The sequence below is a fragment of the Colius striatus genome, chromosome 1, assembly GCF_028858725.1.
Source record: "Colius striatus isolate bColStr4 chromosome 1, bColStr4.1.hap1, whole genome shotgun sequence".
NCBI classification, from domain to species: domain Eukaryota; kingdom Metazoa; phylum Chordata; class Aves; order Coliiformes; family Coliidae; genus Colius; species Colius striatus.
In genome coordinates this window covers 58514710-58541068 of record NC_084759.1, presented here as the reverse complement: position 1 = coordinate 58541068, position 26359 = coordinate 58514710, and the positions used below count along the sequence as shown (strand labels likewise).

The 26359-nt window shown below is 40.2% G+C and overlaps 1 protein-coding gene across 1 annotated transcript in view; it reads right to left on the bottom strand.

Moving 5' to 3' along the window:
• The window catches only part of MYO16 (myosin XVI), a 374343-nt gene that overhangs the window by 289313 nt on the left and 58671 nt on the right, over positions 1 to 26359 (bottom strand). The window lies entirely within an intron of this gene.

Here is a 26359-nt window from a genome sequence, read left to right as displayed (position 1 = left end):
CCAAGCATCTCATTTCAGTGATAATCTTAACCTTCTGTCATAGGTCACAATGTCATAAACACGTATTAGGAAAAGGAAGTTTTCCCTGCAGCCATGTTGTACTTAGCTCTCCTACAGAAGAAATAAACCACGACATGAGTTAGTTTACACCATCATGAAATATCAATCTAAAGCTGTTGATTGATCTATGGCTGTTGAATAAGGACTGTTACAGACATCCTGCTTCTATTTACAGATCTTTCTACTACCACCTGTAAAATTTTTAGGGTTTTTGTGCCTTAAACTCCTTAAACTTTTGGTGCCAAGAGACACGTCTTAAGAGGATATACAAATTCTCCAGGACGCCATAAAACTAACTAACTATCATCTCCTGCCCAATCCTGGAATTAAAAAAATCCTGTTCATTGGGAGAATACTTTGAAGACTTTTCTAGTTCTGTCATATTACTAACTGTCCAGGGTGACAGAGCACCTGTAGGTCACTGTTACTTGGGTCATACCTTCTGCACACATCACCACAGAGGCAAAGGGTTCCTGTATCAGAAAGCAACTAAGAGTTTCCAATTTTTCTTTTCAGGCTTCCCTCCCCTTCCCTTCCCTTCCCTTCCCTTCCCTTCCCTTCCCTTCCCTTCCCTTCCCTTCCCTTCCCTTCCCTTCCCTTCCCTTCCCTTCCCTTCCCTTCCCTTCCCTTCCCTTCCCTTCCCTTCCCTCCCCTCTCCTCTCCTCTCCTCTCCACTTTTCAGTCTAAGCTACAGTAACTCACTGTATTGAAACATAGATAAAATTTTCACAGGCTATCTCACATTAAGAAAGCTGACACGAAGGCATTATGTGTTTTACCCACAGTATTGCCCCTTTATCCATGAGACAATCAAGTTTGAGTCCCCATCCACTGTAAACTAAAACTAGTGTATCATATCACATCTTCCCCACTTCTTTCCAAGCTGCGTAAGGGTCAGATAGAGCCATCACTGTGACACGTCTGGAGCCTCAGAAGACTCTGGGTGATGTGAGAATGGCTGAATCCCTTGGGTAAAGCGCACAGACTGAATTTCAAGTGCTAAATGAGAGTTTGAGATGACATGCCGCTTTCCTCCAAAGTTTTCTGGAATGCTCTAATGCAATCTGTCCCATAACATTAATGAAAAGGGACAGACACCATAATGAGTGAAATGCTTGTCCTACTATGTTGCAAGTTCTAGTGATTAATAATTTTATCGAAACAGAAAATGCATTGAAATGATAAGCTATGGGAAAGGGGTAAAATTAAATAATATGGAAATCATAACAATAATCCACAGAATTTACTCTTCTTTCGTTCACAAATATGAGGATAATTTTGTTATCAAATACTGCATGAATCAATGTGAAATACACTCAAGATGACATCTGTAAGAACATTACCTCTGGCTTTGGCCTTTCAAGTTGAAGTATATGATTAAGGTCTCTGGCACTGTGGACTAAAGTCAAGACCAATTTCTTTTTAATATAAGGAAAGACCCCCATAGTACATGGAATTTTTAAATACTATGATTAGGAATAGCAAAAAAAGAAGAAATAACCCAGCACAGACTACAAGGTACCCGGAGAGGATATAGCAAGATCTAAAAGCCAAATATTTCAGTGCATCTTCTACTCTATTAATTTTCTTTATGGACAATCCTTGACACATATTCAGATGCTGAAGGTAATAAGAACTAGATGTTGAAGAGAATTTTTACGTTTCTTTTGTATCTTTTTCCAATCTAGAATTGAAATCACAAATAAACATCTAATTAGTATTTCCATCCCAGATGTCTGTAAGCATTGGTCTGTAACAAAGTGCAATTCAGTGTTTCATAATTCATACAAAGAAGATAAAGGAATCAGAATCAGAGATAATCCAGAAACAATGGAGGTAGACTCTGATGTTCAGATTTGATGATCCTAATATTTGGATAAATTCACTTGGCTCAGGCTTCCAGCTGGCATGACTGTAACTCCTTAGCAAGGTTTTAATTCTGTTTGCAATTATGCACCTCTTAGAGCATTTGCAGCAGAAATCAGACTCTTGAGTAATGAATTGAAGTCTCCTGACTAAAGTACTGTTTTCCTTAAGTCACCTTTGCAGATACATGAGAGGCAGTCCAGTGCACAGGTGGAAAACCACAGTCATAACATGTAAATGATGACATTTATATCATAAGTAGATATACAAGGCAGAGAAGATAACAGCAAGGTGCTGCCTAATTTGCAAAATTACAATCATTTGTATAGTCTGTCACATAAATCATTGACATAAAATGGTACCCAGCAGCTGGCAGATAACATGTAGTACTCTCCTATGTACCACCGTTCTCTCTTCTAAATAGCTATTGCTAGCTAATTGATAAAGAGAAGCTACTAGCAGAGACAGAGACAGCTCTCGTCAGCAACAACACTTGGCTGCAAAAAGGAGATGGGCACTAGTAGTGACAACATGAGCTACTCAAACAGGCAAGACACGCATAGAGCTTGTGTTATAAATGCTGCAGGTGCCAGCTGAAGACAAGAAGATGGCTGCAGCAGGCCTCATTGCAGAGTATTATAGAGATGAAAGACCCCACTGAGCATGGCCCCAGCAATCTGGTCTGATCTGACACAGCTGACTCTACTTCTAGTAGGACAGTGGACTGAAGACCTACCAAGGTTAGATCTTTCCAACCTGAAATATCCTATGACAAGATGATGACGATATATCTCATTTTCACAGCCTCCTAGTGGGAGCAGTGACTGAAAAATGGAAGAACATATAGTAAAATTATACAAACACTACAAAAGAAAAGCTATAGCTCTTCTCAGCTCAGATCTCCACACTTAAACTCCACAGAGATTAAAACAAACAAACAAGCCAGGCACATAGCGCTACGGTTCACAAAATACTAGCTTTAAAGTGCCATTAATTCTTATCTTTTAGAAACTTCTTCACTCCCTAAAGTAGACCAAGAGATGGTGGTCCACAAACACACTTCCTCTGGGTCAACTTCTTTTCCTTCTGATACATAAATCAGCAGTGAAATGGATTAAAAACAAAGCATAAGTCCCACCCCAAACCCTCTGAGGTTCAGCTGTTCTCAGTAGATCTCAGAACATCACTGGTGCTGCCACCCTGCACATAGGCCTGGCCCATATTTGATCCCAGCTACCTGCCAAACACAAACACCAGCAATTCTATTGGCAAGTTAAGGGAAATGATAACACTGAGGGGAGGATGAGAGAGGAAGTGTTTCACTAATTATAGGTGAAGAAATAAACACTTTTGCCAATTCTGAATGGAGAAGCACAGGCAGTAAAAAGCCCTTCTGGCAGGCTCCTGCCAGCACCCATTGTTTTCTAAAACACATTATTTTGGAAGGAAAAGTGCTATGAGGCAAAACACTCTGATTTAGTGAGAAATCACTAATTACAAAATTCTAAGTCTGAAAAGAGGAAACAATATTGCCCAAACTAATGCTCTTTCCCTTCGCTGTCCTTCATCCCTGCCCTGTAACCAATACAATAAACAACCCAAGTAGTCATCCCCTTCCTATTAATGAGAGAACTTCATGGAACTCATTTGTTTTAAATAAAGGAACCTATAGTTTCATTGTAGAGTTGTGTATTTGATATGCTATTGAGCACACATATGCCCACATACTTTCACTACAGTTTCACTTTAAGAAAGTAATTCCAAAGTGAATAAAAACCGAACAATACTTTTTTGACATCTTCTAGACAGTTATTATGCCACAAATTTCTCATTTGCATTTGTCAAATCTCATGACAAGCTCAAAGATTTATTCTTAGAATGCATCTTTAAAACTATGCATTAAAACTAAGCTGTGCTTCTCTGCATGAACAGAGAGGCTTCTAAGTCTCAACAGATTAAAAGCAGTTCCATACACAAGTCCCACTGGACAAGACGAAACCTTCAGAAATAATTTTTCTTTAAATTACTAAAATACTTCCAGGTCACCTTAATTTAATATTAAAACATCAAAGAACCACATTACTTGTTTCTTAACTGTTACACAGTATTTAAAAATAATTTCAGAAATGTCCTTGGTTACACTTAAGTCATCAAAGACCACAGCCTGGAGAGAAAACCTTTTACAGCAATTTGTTATTTGTCACGCAAAAAAAGCAACATAATCACTATAAGTCGGAAGTTTTCCACGTCCTGCAGTAAAAAATAGCCAGGGCTGTCCCAAAAAAGTATCTAAACAATAATTCATTTATCTGATGTAAAACCAGCAATTTCCAGTCAAACCCTGGATGCTTTAGAAGGCAAACCCAAAAAGCTTGAAAAAATGCGCAGCTAGGAAGACAAGCAGTCTTGATAGACAGAAAAAGGAGAAAATGCTGCTAGGAATTTGCTCTGCATTGAATCAGTACATTTAACATAGATCCTAATTTCAGTCCTTAAGGAGGCAGCTTGCATGGTTCAAGGTTAAAAGTTCATTATTATTTTTTAAGTGTCACACGAAATAGCTCAATATTCTGATAAGGAGGGGATACAAGCGTTTGATCTACCACAGATGATAACACGCGCTCATAATTATGAAGCGATTCTCATTTGTATCATCCTTGTAAAGTGTAAGAGCCATGCCCAAGGTTGCCGTTATAGTCGTCTTTAACATAATGCCATGAATGACATGTTTCTTGTTTTTGGGTATTATTTACTTCACTGATTAATTTAATCAAAAGTTTTAAAAGCCGATCAGTATGAACTTGAGAATGAGAGCTTTATCACACACACAATGAAGTTGCCTCTGAACAGAGAAAAAGAAACACGCTGTGCTCTGCCTGCATATTCACATGCAAAGTAACAACTCCCCTTCCCGACTAGCACGTTGACATCATGCAGCATCTGCCTTTGACTTTTTGCATATGCATTGAAAAGACACACCTCGGAAAAATAAAAGACGGTTTTAAAATAAAAATAACCATTTTGTTACTTACAGCATTTGATAAAATGATAATGAGACATGCTTTCATCTCAGGCTGTAGTCTTGCTACAGGTTTCAGCACTCTCTTCTGCTACAACTGTCATGCCCAGAAAATGCATTATTTAGAGCCCTTCCTCAGGTATCCAGTATACCTCAGAATACATTATTTAACGTAGTTCCTGTTCCAGGATCTTGCAGAGGCTTCCAAGTCATCCTCATCCGACTGCTGGAGTTACGATAAACCTCGGTGCGTCTTGAACCATGACTACTGCACGTGCTATTGTAGCACAATTGATTGACACCGCTCCTAATCCCACATCCCCGGGAACAGAAAGATTTAATTGGTGTGCACTTGCAGCCACATTCTTCCAGCACTGAGGTGTGCTGCTGCACTGCGGCTCTCACAGTCCTGCCAGTTAATGGCTTTTCAATAGCTTTCAAATGGCAGCAAACTAAGCTTGATGAGTGGGCTGGAATGAAATAGCAGAACAAGGGATCTTAAATTTTGTGCGTGTTGTTCATGTGCCAAATGTGACCAGATTCTTAGCCGGTACTAAAACAGGATTATTTTTAGTTGCCACCAGTTGCTGTGTGAATAGGAAATTGATATAGGCTGCTGAAAATAACTGCCTTTTAGCATCACAGATCATTTTTCAGTGTGTTGTAAGGTAAAAATTAGGATAGAGCACACATCCATCTTCAGAATCTCCTGGTTTATGCATGCATTCATTTAAATGGAGCTAAGAAACATGCTTGTGTGTACAGTCCTTGATATATTCTTGTGTTGTCATTTCTTTGTATTGCATTGCATCTTTTTCACAGATGGAATATTTATGTGAGAAGAAAGAAACTGCAAGCTCTGCATTTTTTATATCACAATCATGTGCATGTTACTTAATGATATTTTACTCATTAAATTGTAAAACAAAAAAGCCCAGGAAAATGCATCCCTAAGAACAAGTCCATACAATTATTTATCAGACTGCGGAATAACAAGTCAATGGATAGTGACGCATTACCCAGTTTCAGATTAAGGGCACACAAAAGGCAGACCTGCGTTGTATGTTAAACAGCCAGGCTGCATCATCTTCTGAGCACAATTCCTGCATTGCTTTCCCAAGAACAGGAAATTTGGTTACTACTTCTTTGAGAAACCTACAGCAAATCTACAGTAAAATTATTTTTATAAAATCAAACAGTAATTTAAGAAAACTCTGCTCAGAGAAGATTTATGTTTGCCTACCGTATGTCACTTCACTGAGTGAGAGCTCTTGTAATGGGAAATTGATAGCCCAGACACATTTAAATGTTTTATTCATCTGAAAGGTTCTTACCTACTATTTTGTATACATATCATTTTTAAGACCTACAAAGTGTTAGAGGGACTACAAAGGGAAAAGGAGCCTAACTCATTAGTGAGGATTACAAATTCAGATTCTATTAACTATTCTGCAAAGTTCCCACAAGAACAGAAAGATACATATTCACAGCCTTCAAGTGATCCTCTAGCAAAACCCTTAGGTGAAATCTCTCAGCTCTTAACAACCACATACTTTAAATCTGGTTTTACCTATAGTATGCACAACAATAATTTTGCAGAAGTAATTACTTAGGTGGGGTTTTTCTTCCAGAAAACATAATTTTTCAAAAGAAAGAGAAAAAAATATCTAGACATAACCAGGGGAAATAGGGATAAATTATATAAACCACAATACAGTAATTACATTACCATGGAAACTTTTTACTGTAAAGCTCAGAATTCCAAAGTAATTAAATGTATCAAGACTTTCTTTCACACCTATACAACATGAGGCCAGTTTGGACCATATGGCTTATGAAATAAACATACAGAGTGTTTTAAGAGGCCATTTTAGTCATAGTTCAGGAGCAAGTTTCAAGCAATTTGACAAAAAGCTGTTTGAGCAATATCTTTTGTCAGAGACATTCCTGACAGGTTCATCTTGCAGAGGTGCAACTAGGAAGGCTAGAGCCCTTCTAGAATTAAATTTAGACAGGGAAGTTAAGGACAGTAAAAAGGCATTTTTCAAGTACATCAGCAGAAGGATGGCGAGGGTCCATGTGGGCATGCTGCTAAACGCTGAGTGTGCCCTGGTGACTGAGGATGCAGAGAAGGTCAAAATACTGAATGCTTTCTTTGCCTCAGTCTTTACGGCCAAGGCCGATGCTCAGGAAGCCCAGTCCGGCACGGATAACAGGATGGCCAGGGCAGCAGAGGACTTGCCCTGGGTGGATGAGGAAGAGGTTAAAGACTTGTTGGCCAAGCTTAAGGCTCATAAGTCAATGGGTCTTGATGGGATGCATCCTAGAGTGCTGAGGGAGCTGGCTGATGTGATTGCTAAGCCTCTCTCCATCATTTTTGAACAATCATGGAGGACAGGGGAGGTGTCTGATGACTGGAGAAAGGCCAATGTCACGCCAGTCTTCAAAAAGGGCAGGAAGGATGACCCAGGAAACTACAGTCCAGTCAGCCTCACCTCCATCCCTGGAAAGGTGATGGAAGAACTCATTCTCAGTGTTATCATTAAACATATGAAGGAAAAGTTGATTATCAGGGGGAGTCAACATGGCTTCACCAAGAAGAAATCCTGTTTGACCAACCTGACAGCCTTCTATGAGTGCATAACCGGCTGGCTAGATGAGGGGAGAGCAGCAGATGTCATACACCTTGACTTCAGCAAGGCTTTAGACACTGTCTCCCATAACATCCCCCTCAGACAGCTAAGACAGTGTGGCTTGGATGAGTGGACAGTGAGGTGGATCAAGAGCTGGCCGAATGACAGAGCCCAGAGGGTGGTGATCAATGGCACAGAATCGAGTTGGAGGCCTGTGGCCAGTGGAGTTCCACAAGGATGGGTTCTGGGGCCAGTTGTGTTCAACATCTTCATCAACAACCTGGATGAGGGGACAGAGTGTACCCTCAGCAAGTTCGCTGATGACACCAAACTGGGAGAACTGGCTGATTCACCAGAAGGTTGTGCTGCCATTCAGCGGGATCTCGAACGGCTTGAGAGTTGGGCAGAGAAGAACCTCATGAGGTTCAACAACGACAAGTGCAGAGTCCTGCATCTGGGAAGAAACAACCTCTGGCACCAGTACAGGCTGGGGGATGAACTGCTGAAGAGCAGCTCTGCAGAGAGAGACCTGGGAGTCCTGATTGATAATAAACTGAACATGAGCCAGCAATGTGCCCTCATGGCCAAGAAGGCCAGTGGCATCCTGGGATGCATCAAGAAGTGTGGCCAGCAGGTCAAGGGAAGTTCTTCTCCCTCTCTACTCTGCCCTGGTGAGACCTCATCGGGAGTCCTGTGTCCAGTTCTGGGCTCCTCAGCGGAAGAGGGACAGGGAAGTGCTGGAGAGAGTCCATCACGGGGCCACCAAGATGATCAGGGGAATGGAACATCTTTCATATGAGGAAAGGCTATGGGAATTGAGGCTGTTTAGTCTGGAGAAGAGGAGACTGAGGGAGGATCTTATTAACATTTATAAATATCTAAAGGGTGGGTGTCAGGAGGTTGGGACATCCCTTTTTTCTATAGTAGCTAGCAACAGGACAAGGGGTAATGGGATGAAGCTGGAACACAAAAAGTTCCACTTAAACATAAGAAAAAGATATTTCACTGTGAGGATGATGGAGCAGTGGCACAGGCTGCCCAGAGGAGTTGTGGCGTCTCTTTCCTTGGAGGTCTTCAAGACCTGCCTGGACATGTTACTGTGTGACCTGATCTAGGTGAACCTGCTTCTGCAGGGGGGTTGGACTAGATGAACTCTAAAGGTCCCTTCCAACCCCTACCATTCTATGATCTCTGGTAGCACTGTCAGACAGAAAGACCATTGCTTCCATCAACCCATGATGGTTAAAATCAGGGGGACTCTAAACATTCATGAGCAATAGACAAAAGATTCTTTCCTGAAGACAGAGATAAAAGGAAGAGGCAGCATTTCTCATTTTGGCTTTAACAACATGTAGAGAATTTTTTTTTAATTATTTTTCTCATTTCAGATCCTAATATATGTGTTCATCTATTGAAATGCTGTAGTTAAAATTTAGGATGGTGGAACTTGGTAGCTTTTATGTGACAGGTTAGACTTCATGCTCCATCCTGCAAGGCATGAGACAGAATTCAACATGGCCAACTGCAAGGTCCTGCACCTGGGTAGTGGCAATCCTCAGCAGCAATACAGGCTAGGCGATTAAGGGATTTGAGAGCAGCCCTGCAGAGAAAGACTTGGGGCTACCAGTGAATGAAAAGCTGGGCATAATCGGCAATGTGTGCTCACAGCCCAACTGTATCCTGGGCTATATCAAAAGAAGCATGGCCAACAAGTCAAGGGAGGGGATACTGACCCTCTACTCTGTTCTGATGAGCCCCCACCAGGAATACTGCATCCAATTCTGAAGCCCTCAGCACAGGAAACACAAGGACCTGCTGGAACAAGTCCAGAGGAGGGACACAAAAATGATCATAGGGATGGAACACCTCTCCTGTAAAGAAAGTCTGAGGAGACCTTATTGCAGCCTTTTAATACTTAGAAGATGCTTACTAAAAAAATAGGGACAGACTTTCTCATAGGGCCTGTTGCAATAGGACAAGGGATAACGGTTTTAAACTACAAAAGGGTAGATTTGGACTAGGTATAAGGAATAATTTTCTTATGATGTGGATGGTGAGACATCAGAGTAGGTTGCCCAGAGAGGTGGTAGATGCTCCGTCCCTGGAAACAGTCAAGTTCAGGTTGGACGAGGCTCTGAGTAACCTGAGCTAATTGAAGATGGCCCTGCTTACTGCCAGGAGGGTTGGACCAGGCAAACTTTAAAAGTCCCTTCTAACCCAGACTATTCTATGGTACTGTAGTCCCTTAGAGAGAGTATGAAGGTACAGGACTGTTTAACGCTGCAAGACGTTGACTTCATATTTACATCAGACTAACCGGGAACAGAGCTGCTGTCTATATGGCAAACATGTCTCTGATTTCTTCCCTCCTAACTTGCACTATTCCATGCTAAGCAGGGAAGTACATGAGGCTGTTTGGCAAGGAAGGGTTCATAATACCAGCAGGGAATTGTGCCTTTCAGCTGGATTTTTGGACTGGGCAAGTCCATGGGGTGGCACATATCCACCCACATCAGGGCAACTTTCCCCTTCTCCAGGAGTCCATGTGCCAAAAATGTGTGGTCAGCTGCTCAAATGTGAATGACAGCCTGCAGATGAATGAAAGAAAGGCACCAACTTTTTCAGAGGTGGTATCTGGTAGATGGCTACTTCAGGAAGGCCTTTCATTTTAGAATAATCACATGTTCTTTTTAGGGGGAAAAAAAAAAAAGGTTTTCCTACATGGATAAATATAATTATCAGGCTTTGCAAAAGAAGTAAAAGTTTTAATGGAAATAAAACAGTAGTGTGAATTACTGTCAGCAGGAAGTTCTGATCCATGTTGAAGGGTAACATTAAAGCAGCACAAAAATGAGGTAGGAAAGGTCTCAAAGAAATGATGGAATGAAAACAGTAGGCAGAGTAAGTGGTGTGAAATGGAGAACAAAAAAAAGATAAATGAGAACAAGGGAAACCTGTGAGTGCAGAGGTAAGATGAACCTTGAGGAGAAGTGGCAGCTAGCTAAACTTGAGACAAAAGAAAGCCAGAATATGAATACTGAAGAGGAAGAAATCTGGTTCACCTATTGGAAAGACAAATTATTTCTACTGCAACCTTTTGCTAGGCTGGAAAGCAGAGAGAGAACAGAGAGAGAAGAAACTGCAGTACTGATGGTAATAGATGTCCATGCCATAAACAAAGATTTCAAGTGTGAGAACAAAAAGATTTACGTTTCTGAGATGAGCCCAAAGGAAAGAACATTTTGCTGCCAGTGATTTTACAAAGCAAATTGTACAATTTTCTTATTCACAAAGGATATTAGTCATGTTTGGTATTTTCTCCTAATTGAACTCCAGAACTGAAAAAAAGAACTCTAAAGTAAAACCAAACCAAAACAAAACAAAAACACAACACTTAAAATCTGACCATGTGAACCATGGAAATATATCTGGACAAGCTGCAAGTGCCTTGTAACTGCTTTCTCTGAACACTATGGGACAGAAGAACGCTTTCATTCGCAGTCCCTCCAGTTCCAAGAAGACTACATCAGTGTTGAAGTCTAAAAAGAAGCACAAGAGTGCATCTTGGAACTGTTCAATCATCACTATATAAACACATATCTACAGTTTCTCATCTCAAGAGTAGACACTGCTTCTACATCTCAGTTTCCAAGGCTCAAAGCTTGTCACAGAATCACGTAATCCAAAGGGTCGGAAGGGACCTCGAGAGATAATCTAGTCCAACCTCCTTCCAGAGCAGGACCACCTAGAGTAGGTCACAGGAACTAATTCAGGTGGGTTTTGAATGTCTCCAGATAAGGAGACTCCACAACCCACCTGGGCAGCCTGTGCCAGTGCTCTGTCACCCTCACAGTGAAGAAATTTTTCCTTTTATTTCTTTAGAACCTCTTATGTTCCAGCTTGTACCTGTTGCCCCTTGTCCTATCATTGGACATCACTGAGAAGAGGCTGGCTCCATCCTCCTGACACCCGTCCTTTATGTATTTGTAAACATTAATGAGGTCACCCCTCAGTCTCCTCCAAGCTAACAAGCCTCAGCTCCCTTAGCCTTTCATCATAAGGGAGATGCCCAACTCCATTGATCATCTTTGTGGTCCTGTGCTGAACTCTCTCAAGTAGCTCCTAGAAAAAGTACTTATAAAATGTTTCCTACAATAACCCACCAAATAAAAGCACTGCTTATAATATAAAGTCTTCCTGTCGAAACCTGATATACTATATTGTATTCATGTCATGTAAATATTTTGTTACTCTTCTGCTGTCTTCTGATGTTGCAAACAAATGAACATCCAATATATTTATTGTCTTAGTTTTTTATAATTCACATTTAAGTAAGATTTGATAGAGAAATGCAAAACTATCTGAAAACAATTTGAATAATGAGAAAAACACTGTAACTACTGGTTTGACAAACATGACAGATGCTCTCTTTTTATGCTATTTTTATTCAGTGCAGCAAAGCTTGCTATATTCCTTCAGGTGTTACAATTTCACTGCATTACTTATGGATTTAAGACTGCAGACAAAATGAAAGGAATGCAAAGTAACATTAACATTGCTCCTATGTTTTGACAAGTGATACTGCTTAGCAATCAATCCTTGGCCATGCTATCCAGCTGCCAACAAGCCACTTTTCAGATAACATCTGGTAGTTGTATGCTCATCAGGAAGCTAGGGATGAGCCACAGCAGATGCAGATACTTAGCAAAAAGGGCTCTATATTAATCTGCTCCATAGTAGAATAAAACAAAGCAGTTTTTCTGAATACATTTTCAGATGAACTGGCCTGTAAGATGGATGCAAGGTTTTTTCCTCAGATAGCATCAACAAACCAAATCTAGTCATTCAGAGTGTGACTGACCACCTGAGATTTTTCCTCTTTTCTTCCTCCAACCTTTTTACACTTTCCTCCTTTCCCACAAGAAAAGTGAAGAAATCCTTTTTCTTATTTTTTTTAATTTACTGTTATAACTGTATGTATAGAGGTGGACTAATCCATAATGATTTTTAATGGATTGGAAACAGTAAATTAAAATCACAGAACATTATTATCTAGTACAGATGAGTTCGCAAAATTACCAGTAGAAGTTATGTGCCATCTGAGAGGACTCCTTGCTTCTTCCCACACTATCACAGTTTAACCCCAGCTGGCAACTAAGTACCACACAGCCACTCACTCACTCCCCTCACAGTGGGGTAGGGGACACAATCAGAAGAGTAAGAGTGAAAAACAAAGTGTGTTTAGATAATGACAGTTTAATAAATAATCAAAAGCTGCACACACAAGCAAAGCAAAACAAGGAATTCATTTACCGCTTTTCATCGGCAGGTACTTCTAGGAAAGCAGAGCTCCATCATGTGGAATGGTTACTTGGGAAGAGAAAACATTATCACTTCAAATGCTCATCACTTCCTCCTTCTTCCCCCAGCTTTATACACTGACCATGAGGTCGTATGGCCTGGGACATCACTCTCATCAGTTTAGTATAGCTGTCTAAGTTATGTCCCCTCTCAGCAACTAGTGCACCCCCAGCCCACTCACTAGTGGAGTGGGGTAAGAGGCAAAAAAGCTGAGCAACAACTAAGACATCTCTGTGTTATCAACACTGCTTCCAGCACAAATCCAAAACATAGCCCCAAACTAGCTACTATGAAGAAAATTAACTTTATCCCAACAAAAATCTGCACATAATCCCCAAATTACCATTTTTAGGCTGTGTGTAGAGCTCTCCAGCAGTTCCTTAACTGGATGAGATGAAGAAACTATCATTTTTTATGAGAGAGCCCAGAGGCACATTGCTGGCTCATGTTTAGTTTATTATCAACCAAAACTGCAAGGTCTCTCTCCACTGAGCTGTTCTCCAGCAGGTCAACCTCCATCTTATTCTGATGCATGGTGCTGTTCTTCCCCAGATGCAGGACCCTATCCTTGTTGAACCTCATGAGGTTCCTCTCTGCCCAACTCTGAAGCAGGTTGAGATCCCGCTGAATGGCAGCACAGCCTTCTGGGGAATCAGCCAGTCCTCTAAGTTTGGTGTCATCCGCAAACTTGCTGAGGGTATGCTCTGTGACCTCATCCAGGTCGCTGATGAAGATGTTGAACACAACTGGCCCCAGAATCCATCCCTGGGGAACTCCACTGGCCACAGGCCTCCAACTCGATTCTGTGCCATTGATCATCACCCTCTGGGCTCTGGCATTCAACCAGCTCTCGATCCACCTCACTGTCCACTCATCCAAGCCACACTGTCTTAGCTTTCTGAGGAGGATGTTATGGGAGACAGTGTCAAAAGCCTTGCTGAAGTCAAGGTAGATGACATCTGCTGCTCTCCCCTCATCTAGCCAGCTGGTTATGCACTCATAGAAGGTTATCAGGTTGGTCAAACAGGATTTCTTCTTGGTGAAGCCATGTTGACTCCCTCTGATAACTATCTTTTCCTTTATATGTTTACATGTTCAGTGATAACATTCAGGATGAGTTGTCTCATCACCTTTCCAGGGATGGAGGTGAGACTGACCGGCCTGTAGTTTCCTGGGTCATCCTTCCTGCCTTTTTTGAAGACTGGCGTGACATTGGCCTTTCTCCAGTCCTCAGGCACCTCGCCTGCCCTCCAAAAATGATGGAGCAATCACATCAGCCAGCTCCTTCAGCACTCTTGGGTGCACCCCATCAGGACCCATTGACTTATGAGTGTTAAGCTTCCTCAGGAAGTCTTTAACCTCTTCCTGTTCCACCAAGGGCAAGTCCTCCACTTTCTAGGCCATCCTATTATCCTTGCTGGACTGGGCTTCCCGAGGCTTCCCGAGGGACGGCCTTGGCTGTAAAGACTGAAGCAAAAAAAGGCATTCAGTAGTCTGGCTTTCTTTGCATCCTCTGTCACCAGGGCACCCTCTGTGTTTAACAACAGGTCACATTCCCCATAATCTTTCTTTTGCTACTGATGTACCTGAAAAACATCTTCTTCTTTTCTTTGCTTTGGTCTTAATCTGCTGGAGAGCAGCTCTGTAGAGAGAGATTTGAGAGTTCTGGTTGACAGCAAACTAAACATGAGCCAGCAATGTGCCCTCTTTGCCAAGAAAGGCAATAGCATTCTGGAACGCATAAAAAAGAGTGTGGCCAGCATGTCCAAGGGACGTTATTCTCCCTCTCTACTCTGCCCTGGTGAGGCCTTATCTGGAGTATTGCGTCCAGTTCTGAGGCTGTTCAGTCTAGAGAAGAGGAGACTGTGGGAGAATCTCATTAATATTTACAAATATCTAAAGGGCGGATGTCAGCGCATCACTTTTTTCTGCTGTATCCAGTGACAGGACAAGGGGTAATGGAAAGAAGCTGGAACACAAAAAGTTCCATTTAAACATAAGGAAAAACTATTTCAATGTGAGGGTGAGGGAGCCCTGGCACAGGCTGCCCAGGAAGGTTGTGGAGTCTCCTTCTCTGGTGGTCTTCAATACCCGTAAGGACGTGTTCCTGTATGACCTGATCTAGGTGGACCTGCTTCTGCAGGGTTTGGAGTAGATGATTTCTAAAGGTCCCTTACAGCCCCTACCACTCTGTGATTCTGTGATTCTGTAATTGTTTCAATATAAGCACTGTAATCAAAAGAGAGTATTATTCAGTGATATAAAAGCCAATCTGAAAAGCAAAGACTAAAATGAGGTTAAAAGGGCTATCCAAGACCTATTTACTTTTGTTATCTTTCTACTGTCTTTTTTATCTCATACTAAATACAATATTGCGCTTTTTTTTTTTTACCCAGGGCTTTCCTGCACTCCATTTTTCAATTTTTCATCAGTAAAACTTGTTAATGTATATTTGACTCCCAATCTTTTCTTATGAATGAAGCATGGAGCAGAAATGGGACTTAGGGAAAGAAGAGGTGCAAGGTGTGGAAAAATGTCACTTTTAGTAAATTGACAATGCTGCCAGATATGCATAGTGTAACTACATGAAGCTGGAATGGTCACTCTGATTCTGCACCTTCTCCAGTCTCTGATGGCTGTATTTATTTCCTCTCTTTAATTTGTCTGCATCAATGCCTAATTCATCACTCTATCTACAGAGACCAGGTAAGAGTCTGAATTGGTCAGACTGATAATCAAATCAAAGGGTACGATGATAAAAACTTTCTGAGATGATATAAAATATTATGATATAGCTTGAAGATGACACAGACCAGTAGATAAACTCAGTGAACAAGAGAGAGATGTAGAATTTACAGCACTCAGCATGAACACATAGGAATTACACCATTCTCAAATTAGAAGAGAATAAATAAGGAGATGACAAGAATTGTTGTTAGGGGAAGGAGAATGAAAGAAGTATATAAAAAAGCTAAGAAATAGAGGCATGGTAAGATGACTGTTAAAGGCACTGATTTACATGAATGTCCAAGCAACACTGAGAAAGCAGAATGTCATTTAAAAAAAAAATCTGAGGTCAAATTAAAGGCAGTCAGTGAGGCTATAAACAAAAGCAGTCAGAAAGATGGTGGAAAAGAACTTCTCCCATGTGGGCAGTGGACAGGTCACAGCTGAGATGCTAGTGAGTACGAACAGAAATACAGAGGATTCCTCAAACACAGACTGAGAATGTGGAAGGTGCTGAGGATTAATTAATAAATACTAGATGTTCCGATAATCAGTTCCTCTCAATTTCAGGTCGGATTTCTGTGATTTGTACAAACATGAAAAATAGACATAAATCCTCAACTCAGTGAGCAGCTGATTTACACATGAATGAGGAAAGTGTAGGGCAGCTTCGTACAGTTACTGCATATACCACTAGAGAAGCAATCAATGTCAGTTTAGTGAAAATTCAGATAGCTGGAGCTCATTTTTTTCTATTTTATAATAATGTACTTGATGCTATATTTCATTCCCCAATGACTTGAAAACTTGTGAATCTATTCTTACAGAATAATGCATTTCTTTTCTTACTGAGATGACTGTTCATAACAAACAGAAGATTCACTTACTCTCAAATGAGCTCTTCTTTCAATCAAACACTATTAGAAAAAGTAGTTACTATTCTAATACTCTGTTCTTGGAAATACAATAGTAATTACCTTTCATTTCAAATAGCAAGGGACACCTGAGAAGGCAACAAAAAAGAAATGCACAAACATAATGGGATGAAACATTTCTGTAAAGAAGAATTATACAGCGTGGTAAATCATGTCATTCCAAAAACTTTATATGGTGCTTATTTTGTTTTCATTTATAGCGCAGTTTTATTTGAATAAGAAAAGACGTATTCAGTATCTTGCCATCCTGGCAGAGGGCAAACTGCATGAGAAGTTATTTCCTTCACCCTTTAGACAAAATCCATTATGTTGAAATCTCCAAGGATTGCCACTCAATATTTTAAGTTCTTAGAAAATGAGAAAGCCACACAAGTTGGCATTCTTTCAGGATTACTAGCTTCTAACTTCAAAATCAGTAGGGGTTCTGTCATTGCCTTCAAAGAGAGCAATGCTAAACCCTTTAATGTGAATGACCTAAGATTATTGGAAAATTACAAAAATGAGCTATCTTGGAAAAAAATAATTAGCAATTATGCATAGCATACCAAAACTAATTTCCATAACATCTTTCAAATGCTCCCGTTGAACTTGGTGTTAACTGGATACTACGCATTTATCCATTTTTCAATATCTTTGTCGTTCCAAACCCACTTTTCCTTATCATTACTAACATTTTTGTCAAATTCAAGGACAACACAGCAGTAGGTAATGCTAATTTGACTAGAGAAATTAGTGGGATTTTTTTCACTCTAGGTCTAACCTTATGGCCTTAGCTGAAGTCAGGAGCAGGTAGGGATCAGAACCTTTTACTTTAAGTTTTTCTGGGTTTTCCATCTATGTAAATCAAACATTAACACAGGTTTACTGAGTTCAGTTCCTTATGTTTCAAGGAGAAAAATAATCACATCTGCTAAAAATGTTGGCATTTACTGAACCTAATTATAGTGTCTGAAAGTAACTTGTATTTACAGTTTTTGATGACAGTTTCATATTAGGATGCCGTCAGAAGCAAATTTAAAGAATGGACTTTAAACATAGGATAAAGCTACAAAGGCTTAGCACATAGATATACCAATAATAATATGGAAAGGTCCAAAGCTCTATAATATTAAGAATTTTGGTTTGCTTTGCCTCTTTTATCTCATTTTCATCTAGATATCATACAAGTTATAAATGGTTATTGTGGTTCAATCTAAAACATATAAGCACAGTTCAAATACCTCAAAGTTGGCACAGGTAAAAAAGTGAGTAAACAGAGTCCTCTCAAAGACTAACTTAGGAGACTAGTTAATTTATAGGTTAACTAGATGGACACCAAAAGGTAGCATTTTTCACCAGAAAGAGTGCTATGTGATGAATGCAATCTGAGAGGCAAAAATGCAGTGCCCTTGACTATGCTGCTCAGAAAATCTTCAGCAAATCAGATGAACAAAGGAAAGAGGTTTTTCAGATTTCAACATTTTAACAATAGATTAATAGCTCTTTTTTCTTTTGCTATTGTTTTTCTTTTGTATAAATATTTGCAACTATATTTTGTATGTAGTAAACAAATATTTTTAGTCACAGTTATCATAAGAGATTTCAAGATAGTTAGCCAATATCAAAGCACTTTACATTAGTAAAAACAATGATGATCTAAATATGAGAGGTAAAAGGGCTCTGCAGTGAGCACTAGGCTACCAGTGTGAACATACCTCTACAAGAGCCATCTGTCTGATAGCTACCTCACATTATTTCTCAGATGAGCTGGCAGCCCCTGGCCCCATGGTGATCCTCCACCTGTAAACTGAGAGCCCTGCAGCCTACCACGATGCAATCTGAGATGCTCCAAACAATGGCAATGAGTGGAAAATAGACTGAGTAAATAAAAAATGCTCTCCTTGAAACAGATACATGAAAGGAGCAAAGTGCACTCAGATTATCTCGGCTTTTAGAAGCAGAGTTCCTACCTACTCTTCTGCAACAATCATACTATAGCCCACTGCCAGAGGTAAACAGAGTTGGAAGCTACCATCCTCTTCACAGGACATTTCCTTTCCCTTCATTCTTTCCCTTACAGAGGACAAACAAGTGCTTTCCTCCCAACAAGTGTCTTTTTAAAGATCAGGTTTTAATAACAAATGTCGGGGGGGGTTATTTCCTTTCTGATTTGAAGCAGTTTGTATTGTATTTTCTGGCTCTTCTTCATAATATTATGTCCTAAGAGACTTGGCAGTATTTTTTTCCCTGTTTTATCAGGCAGATGCCAAGAAGTGGTGCTGGAGAAGAATGCTGTTAGCAATGTGGATAACAGTATCAGAGATGTGAAGGCGAGAGAGGGCACTCAAGGTGTACTTCCTGCAGTCTGCTCTGATGAATGTGCCCTCAGTTGGTCATGATGGAAGGGAAAGGCAAATCTGCAGCTGTTCACCCTATGCCTTTACCAGCTGCTCCAAACATACCAAGGGAAGAGAAAACAGAGAGAAGGGTGAATGGCTGGCTGACAGCTGTAGGGCTCTCACCAGCACATCCATCAGTCTAGCTCCAGTTGGCCACCTCCCTGCCTGCTCACAAGCTGTGGCAGCTGCCTAGACAAGAGCAGAGCTGGGGATGGCAGCCCTCAGGTGTTGGCTCAGCCCACCAGCAGGGCCTCCCAACATAGCAGCAGCAAAGATAGGGAGGGTAAGCAAAGGTAAAAAAGAGGCCCTTGGCTCACAGTCCTGTTCTGTGTATTGCAGGCAGGTGACAGCTTATCAGTCCTCAACAATGATGTTTGATGGGAATCTTGCTGTAAGACTTAGGAGCAATTCTCCTCCTCCTCCTTATCAGACACCTCCTAGGGAAATGAAGGGCTGGAATATAGGAGAAAGCAGGACTGAGTGAGGGGTGAAAAGCCTTGGTGGTTAAGGAGGGGAAGAGCTGTGTTTGACTGAAATGAGATCAGAGCTGGACGGGACAGGAGTGATACAGCTGGCAGCTGCAGCAGCAGTGTCTCTTCTGGTTGAAAAATGTTTCTTTGCAATGAAAACATAGAGGGCGGGAGACCAGAGGTTTCATAGCAGTGAGGTGAAGATAATGCTGCTTTGGCATGCATTAGACTGACACCAAGTCTCCACTTTGAGTATTTGCATGATATTCCCTTACACAAGGTCACAAACTCTTTCTTGTTCAAGCTTCATTTTCTGAAATGTCTCTTAAAAATCTTCCACAATCCCTGACCATGATGGCCCCACTCTGATCTTTTACCAGTTGTGTGGCTTTGAATTGTATTTTTGTTTGCATTCTACTATACCTCTTAGCCAAAAGAAGGAGGCAGCTCCTTCTGCTTACCTGTTCTGAGTACTCACTGTGCAGTTGTGTACTAAGAAGGGCACTTGCGGAATATTGTCGCTGATTAGTACATGAAGTTAATAACACATTCTTCTTCTAATGACAAGCGTCTCTACAGTTGATTTCCTGTATCTCTCTGGGCCTTTTTATAAATATTCATACAAATAAATTAATCTTCTCAAGGAAGCTCTAAACAAAATCTGAGGACAAAATCTCTTCTGTAACTTGCAAAACAGATTAGTTGTGCACACAGAGGATTTGCTGGCAAACACATACAGGCTACTGTTTGAATAGGTAATGTCATGGTCCATCTACTGCTCTTGGATGACCCAATTGTACTTATACCCATGTAGGAACACCACAAAGAACATCAGTGTTCGTTTTTAAAGAGTATGAAGTATTCAAGAAGCAAATCAGTGTGAGAACTAGACTATATTCCTTCCAGTTTCTGTTCAGATCTACATCTGAAAGGAAAAATAACCCATCAAGGAAGACAATTTAACTGTTCAAATACTGAAGTTTTGAAAGGCAGCTCAAAGACTTTACTGCATGGTGGTTCTTTGTTGATAAACTAAGTGAGAAAAGCTCAGTTATTTCAGACAATCCATGTTATATAACTGCAGCTGAGAGATGAAGGACAGATGCTTCACAAATAAGATTTATGTACCAAGAGTTGGCAGTAAAGTAGACAAATAACTGACACCAGTTTCACCTGAAAATATTATGCAGGTATATGTTCATGTGGAGATGTCAAGAAGAGTACTGCAGAAGTGATATCCCATTACACAGAAATCATATATTATCAACAAGACATTATTTTCAAGAAGCTGAAGGCAAAAAAATTAATAGGGAATACTTTTAGCAGACATAGGATACATAATCAGAGGAATTAGTATATAAATCATAATCTATGGAAAGGTGTACAAAGGCTGTGATGCTGGTAATCTGCTGAAAACTTCCCTCCTGAATCAGCTAGGTGTCTGGAGGGGGGAAAAAAAAAGTCTTTATAAATTTATTCAGAACTGAATTGGAATCATAAATTATTAGCCTCCTTTACCATGATGGGTATTTTTCATTTCATTGATATGATCTGATCCACAGGCAAAGCATACTGGTCTTGAAACACTTGACAGTATTGCCTTTCTAGCCCCTGCTCTGAAGCATACATCTGTCTACATGAGTGCACATGTTCCATTAAATTTATGATGCAATCTGGGGTTTTCCATACTTTCTTGTTTGAAGGAACATAGTGCAAACAGCTAGCAGAATTTTATTGAGCACCTGTGGGGACTGTAGTGGGTGCTGTCCCACTACAGTCTTTCTGCCTTGCCTTGTCACTTATCACAGAATCTTAAGGAGTGGAAGGGACCTTGAAAGTGTATTCAGCCCACTTCATATGTTCTTACCCTTAAGACCTGAGGTCACTTTTTTTAAAAAATGTCACTCTTTCATTCAGCATCCTCTGCACCTTTCTCATCTGCTTAGCTTCCTTCAATCAGCAAAGACTGGGAGGAAAATACAAAACACTGTATAAACCGATATCTTTGCATTTCCTTTCTTTTTGCCTTTCTTTTCGCTGACACTGCTGGTATCTTTAAACCTGCATAATTGAATTGGATTTCATGAATTAATGTTGCTTACGGTGTTAGGGAAGAATGTTTTATCTGATAGGATAGAAGTCACCAGTGTAAGAACAAAGGAAAGTTTCATTACCTAAGGCACAGCATAATGACGTGAGACAAAGAATTTTCTACCTGACTAGAAATTTATTAACAGCTTGTGATAAGAATCATGAAAGATGCCTAGATAACCTTAGGAGAAATCCAAGAAGAAAAGAAAGACATGAAAAAATCTGAAAGTAAGGAAGAAAAAAGCATATGAGTGAGAACCAGTCTTTAACACTCTGCATCAGAATCACAGGATCAGAACATTAGAGAAAGAGATGTGGCTGCAAAAAAAGACTAGAAAGATCTTCAGGAAAGAAAAGTCTTTAGAGAGGGTGACGGAGCAGCGGAACAGGCTGCCCAGAGGGGCTGTGGAGTCTCCTTCCTTGGAGTTCTTCAAGACCCACCTGGACATGTTCCTATGCGACCTGATCTAGGTGAACATGCTTCTGCAGGGTGTTGGACTAGGTCTCTAGAGATCATAATGTGTTATTCAAACCTAGCAGGCACAGACAATGGCATTAGGAATATGTAAAATTGAAAGTTATGCTAAGACCAAGGTGCTGAGAACTAACACAGAACACGTGGATTAAAGTTTTGGAGAAAAGACATCCTTTGGATTGGGAAGCTGGGATCAAAGTAGGCAGACAAAAGGTTTCTGAGATAGAGAATCTACTAACCCTGGCCTGAGAATATGAAAACTTTGCAGGTTACAGGATCAGTTTGGCCTCCAGATCTGCACAGAGCACATCTGACATTTCATGGCATGTGTATCTGTAGCAGTCAAAATCTTCCACCTGGTTTCCTTGGGAGCACATTCTGAAATCACCTTTCCAGACTACAGGAGTTTCTAAAATATGTTTCATACTCAGGATGCAAGATGGATGGTTATGGTCTGGAAGTTAACTTGCAGAATCTTCTGGTGGCATTTTGTACTTTTTTTCCCCCCCAAGTCCTTTACCATGACGTTTCTTGACCAGTAACATTGTTTGGGTGAGTGAGACAGAAATGATCATGCTAAATGACAGAGAATGTTGCTAACGGTGGTTTAGCCTCAGGGGGAAGATCCAGCTCCTCATCTTTCCAAATAATTGAAGATGTGTGCCCTGGGACTCCATGGAGATCAGTGATGGAAGGACTAAGGTAAGATTTCAGAATACACTCAAACAAACCACTGGAAAACTATTAAATATATACATAGAAATACATATATATATATATACACACACACACATACATAAATATATATATATATATATATGGAGAACAATAAGGTTTGTCCTTTAAATCTTACCAGCATCAAGAGTCACTTTGGTGCCAATATGGTCAGCAAAAATTTGAATATGCAGTTTCATAAACTAACTAAAAGTTTATAGACTGTTCTGAATGTGGTTTAAAGGACAGCAAGAAATGATTTCAAGGGAATATAAAAGTCAAGACAGAAACAAAACCTGTGTTTATACCCTTGTTATATCATCTCATATTCTCTAAATACAATAACAAAATATAGTAACAAAAAAAAAGTATGCAGAATCTTAATGCCTCATTAAATAGTAAAGATTAAGAACTAAGTAAGAATGGATTTTAAATATAACTGCCACAAAAAATTGTAATTATAATGTCTTAACATTAATCTCTCTGGCATAGTGTAGACTAAAGAATCACATACTTGCTAACTGAAACAATAATTTCCTTTGTCAAATACTCATCACTGATGTCATCTTTCTGAAGTTTGGTTAAAACATGTTGCCAGTCACCTTTTTTTGTAGCACAATTTTTAGTCAAGTTTCTGTTGGGTGTTTTTCCCCCCCATCAATCATCAAATTTAATTTCCAACATCCCTTCTGGAAAATCATTCCAGCACCACTAGGCATCATAAATTGTTTGCTTTTGGGCTAGATGCCACCTCTATTAAAGACACCTTCACAGAAAGAAACTACCAGTCTCTGGAAGCCTCATATTTTTTTAGGTAAAACCTAAAACTGCTAAGACTACTACACAACCTTTAACATTTCATTGGCATTCATAAAAATTAACAAATAAACTAACAAATCTATGAGCTTCATGAAATCCATCTTTTGGAGTTTATCCAAGTAGAGGTCTGACCTCTAACTTCAGGTGGAAGCAGCTTCCCGTCTTAAAAAGTATATTAAAAAAGGGGGGGGGGGGGGGGGGGGCATAATATCATAAATACAGAGAAGAGGAGAAAAAGTAGATATGTCAGTTAAATGAAGAAAACTGAGGGTTTGTTTCTGCATGAAAATTTAATGTAGACTTGGAAAGAAGCCATATCTCAGCCTTACCATGAAGAGCCAGACATACGTCTGTACAGAGAGCACAAGACCAAGCTTTTATTTTCTGCTTAATTTTCAAACAGATCAAAAGGGGTTTTTGGAACTCTTTTTGTGAACCTCTTTTTGGAAAGGTTTTCAGGTGCCAAAATAAAATTTATATTCAAAATACATCAAAACACTAGAACAGACAACAGTGCAGCAATCAGTATATGACTTGGCTCCAAGAGGAGCAAGTCCTATCAAAAGCCTGCCAGGTTTCCTGCCAGCTTGGCTGGTGACCTGAAAGGGAACAAAGCTTGCAGTGTCTCCAGGCAGTCCTGCCCTCTGGACTGCTTTCACATCATGAATCCTGAGGTCTCTAGGGTCTACAGTTCCAGGAAAGCCCTGCCACAGAGGCGTCTTGCAGGTCACTGTCTGAAGAAGTTCCCCGTGATAGAGGTCCCAGCTCCCAAGACTGCTTGACTCCTGCTAGAGACAACAGTGAGCAAATGGCCTGGGAGAATCAGGAGGCAAGGGCTGAGCCAAGAACCTTAGTTTTGTGTGTGCAGCTTCCTATAGAACTAGAATACACGATCTTATTCCTAAATAATTTTATCCCTTCTCTGCAGTGCTTGTTTCTGAAACAAGCTTGTAGAAAAATTTCCTGCAAAATAGAAATTCCAATACATTCTTCTAATTAAATCTAATACAAGCTAAATATTACATTAGGTATCCATATTGTATCCCTTCCAATGTCACTGTGAAAAAGACAGGCGATCATGACAGACAGACAAGGAAATTTCATTTGCATGAATAATACATCTGCTATTTATGCCATGCAACAAAAGGAAATTATGCCAAGACTAGTATACAATATATGAGAAAACTGTTTTCCCATCAATTGCTTATTTTTCACTAGCATTCACAAGAGCTTGCTGTTACCACCATTCTTCCCATTTTGGGTTCAAGCATTATAGTCAAAGGCTCTGTTCCTGGGAGCAGTGTCTGCAGGACGGCTGCAAAACGGACAGATTTCCACATTAGCACGTCTTGGGTTTCTCTTCTTTTTAAAATCTAGTCATTGCTTTTCTTAAAGTATCTCAATGTTTATTAAGGAAATTAAAAGCTGCAGTAGTTACTTTATGCTCTTACAAAGTCCCTCCAGCCTGCTGATTTTTCCTACTCTTCCACACTTTCTGAACAGGATTATCAGAGTGAGAAAGCCTATGGCATTCTCTCACACAATACAAAAGTCTGTTCAAACTGGAAGATGACATGCTTATTTTTTGATTTATATCACTTTCAGACTCAAGTGAAATCACACATTCAAATGAAAATTACTGCATAGGGTTTAACTGAAACTTGGAAATGTGCACATGTCCCTTTTGCAAGCTGCCTGAGGCCTTTTTTTCCCACTGTATCCCATCAGATGCTTAAGCTTGCAGTCTGTTTGCACATCTATTAAAGTTTTATTTTTGCCTGGTAATGATTTCCCCACACTCATGAGTCTCCAAAAGTATGTTCTAGATTATAAAAAGATCCTGCTGCTTTAAGTGAAAGAATATTCATGAAGTAAAAACACGAAGTGGCAGAAGAATGAGGAAAGTATACTTCAGCACTTACAGAAGCTGATTATTATTGAACATCGTTAATTATATCCATTTTAAATAGAGCCTCAAGACGTGATCAAAGCCTCAGTCTATCGGGAACTGTAGGCACCGAGGGCAGAGCAGTCTTTGCCCTGAGGTGCTGTGAGTCTGTCCAAAGACAATTAGTGGGTCGGATATCATAATGGACTCAAAAGAAAAAGGATAAAACATCACAGAATCACAGAATGGTAGGAGTTGGAAGGGACCTCTAGAGATCATCTAATCCAACCCTCCTGCTAAAGCAAGTTCACCTAGATTGGGCCAGTGAAACCAAACTGAACATAATAAGCTTAAAACACAGCAGACCAGCTGTTTCCAACTACTGTGCATCCAAATCCAATCAACTTCAGGGCTCTGCCTGTGCCTAAAATTTAACTTACATTTTCCACATTCTTCAGCTGGCAGAAAATTCAGTACCAAGTGTTAACTACCACACAGCTACGAGGGTTTAGCACGTGTGTTCCTTGGAGTTGACATGGTCATTCCCCTTTGCTAGCTCATTTTCATTGCCAGGACCTGCTGCCAACCTACCAGAAGACGGCTGTTTCCTCCCTGCCACAGAGCCAGCTTCCAGACAGCTGTCACGGCACACAGTGTTCGAAACTCTGCTGCCAACGAGTTAACTATTCAAGTATTTTTAAAATGTGGGAGGGGTGATTTAAAACTATGCATAATGTAGAAACACAGACACTTGTGTTTGCACTGGAATTATGCTGCTCAGATGCCTGAAGGAACATTAGGTCAGCAGCTATATCAAGTGATGTCATTTGCTTTGCTGATTTTAATTCTCATGCAGTGATAGATCTCCCTTGTCAGATGGCTTGCTAGCTATTTTCCATCTCGTATTTTGGTAAATTGCAATG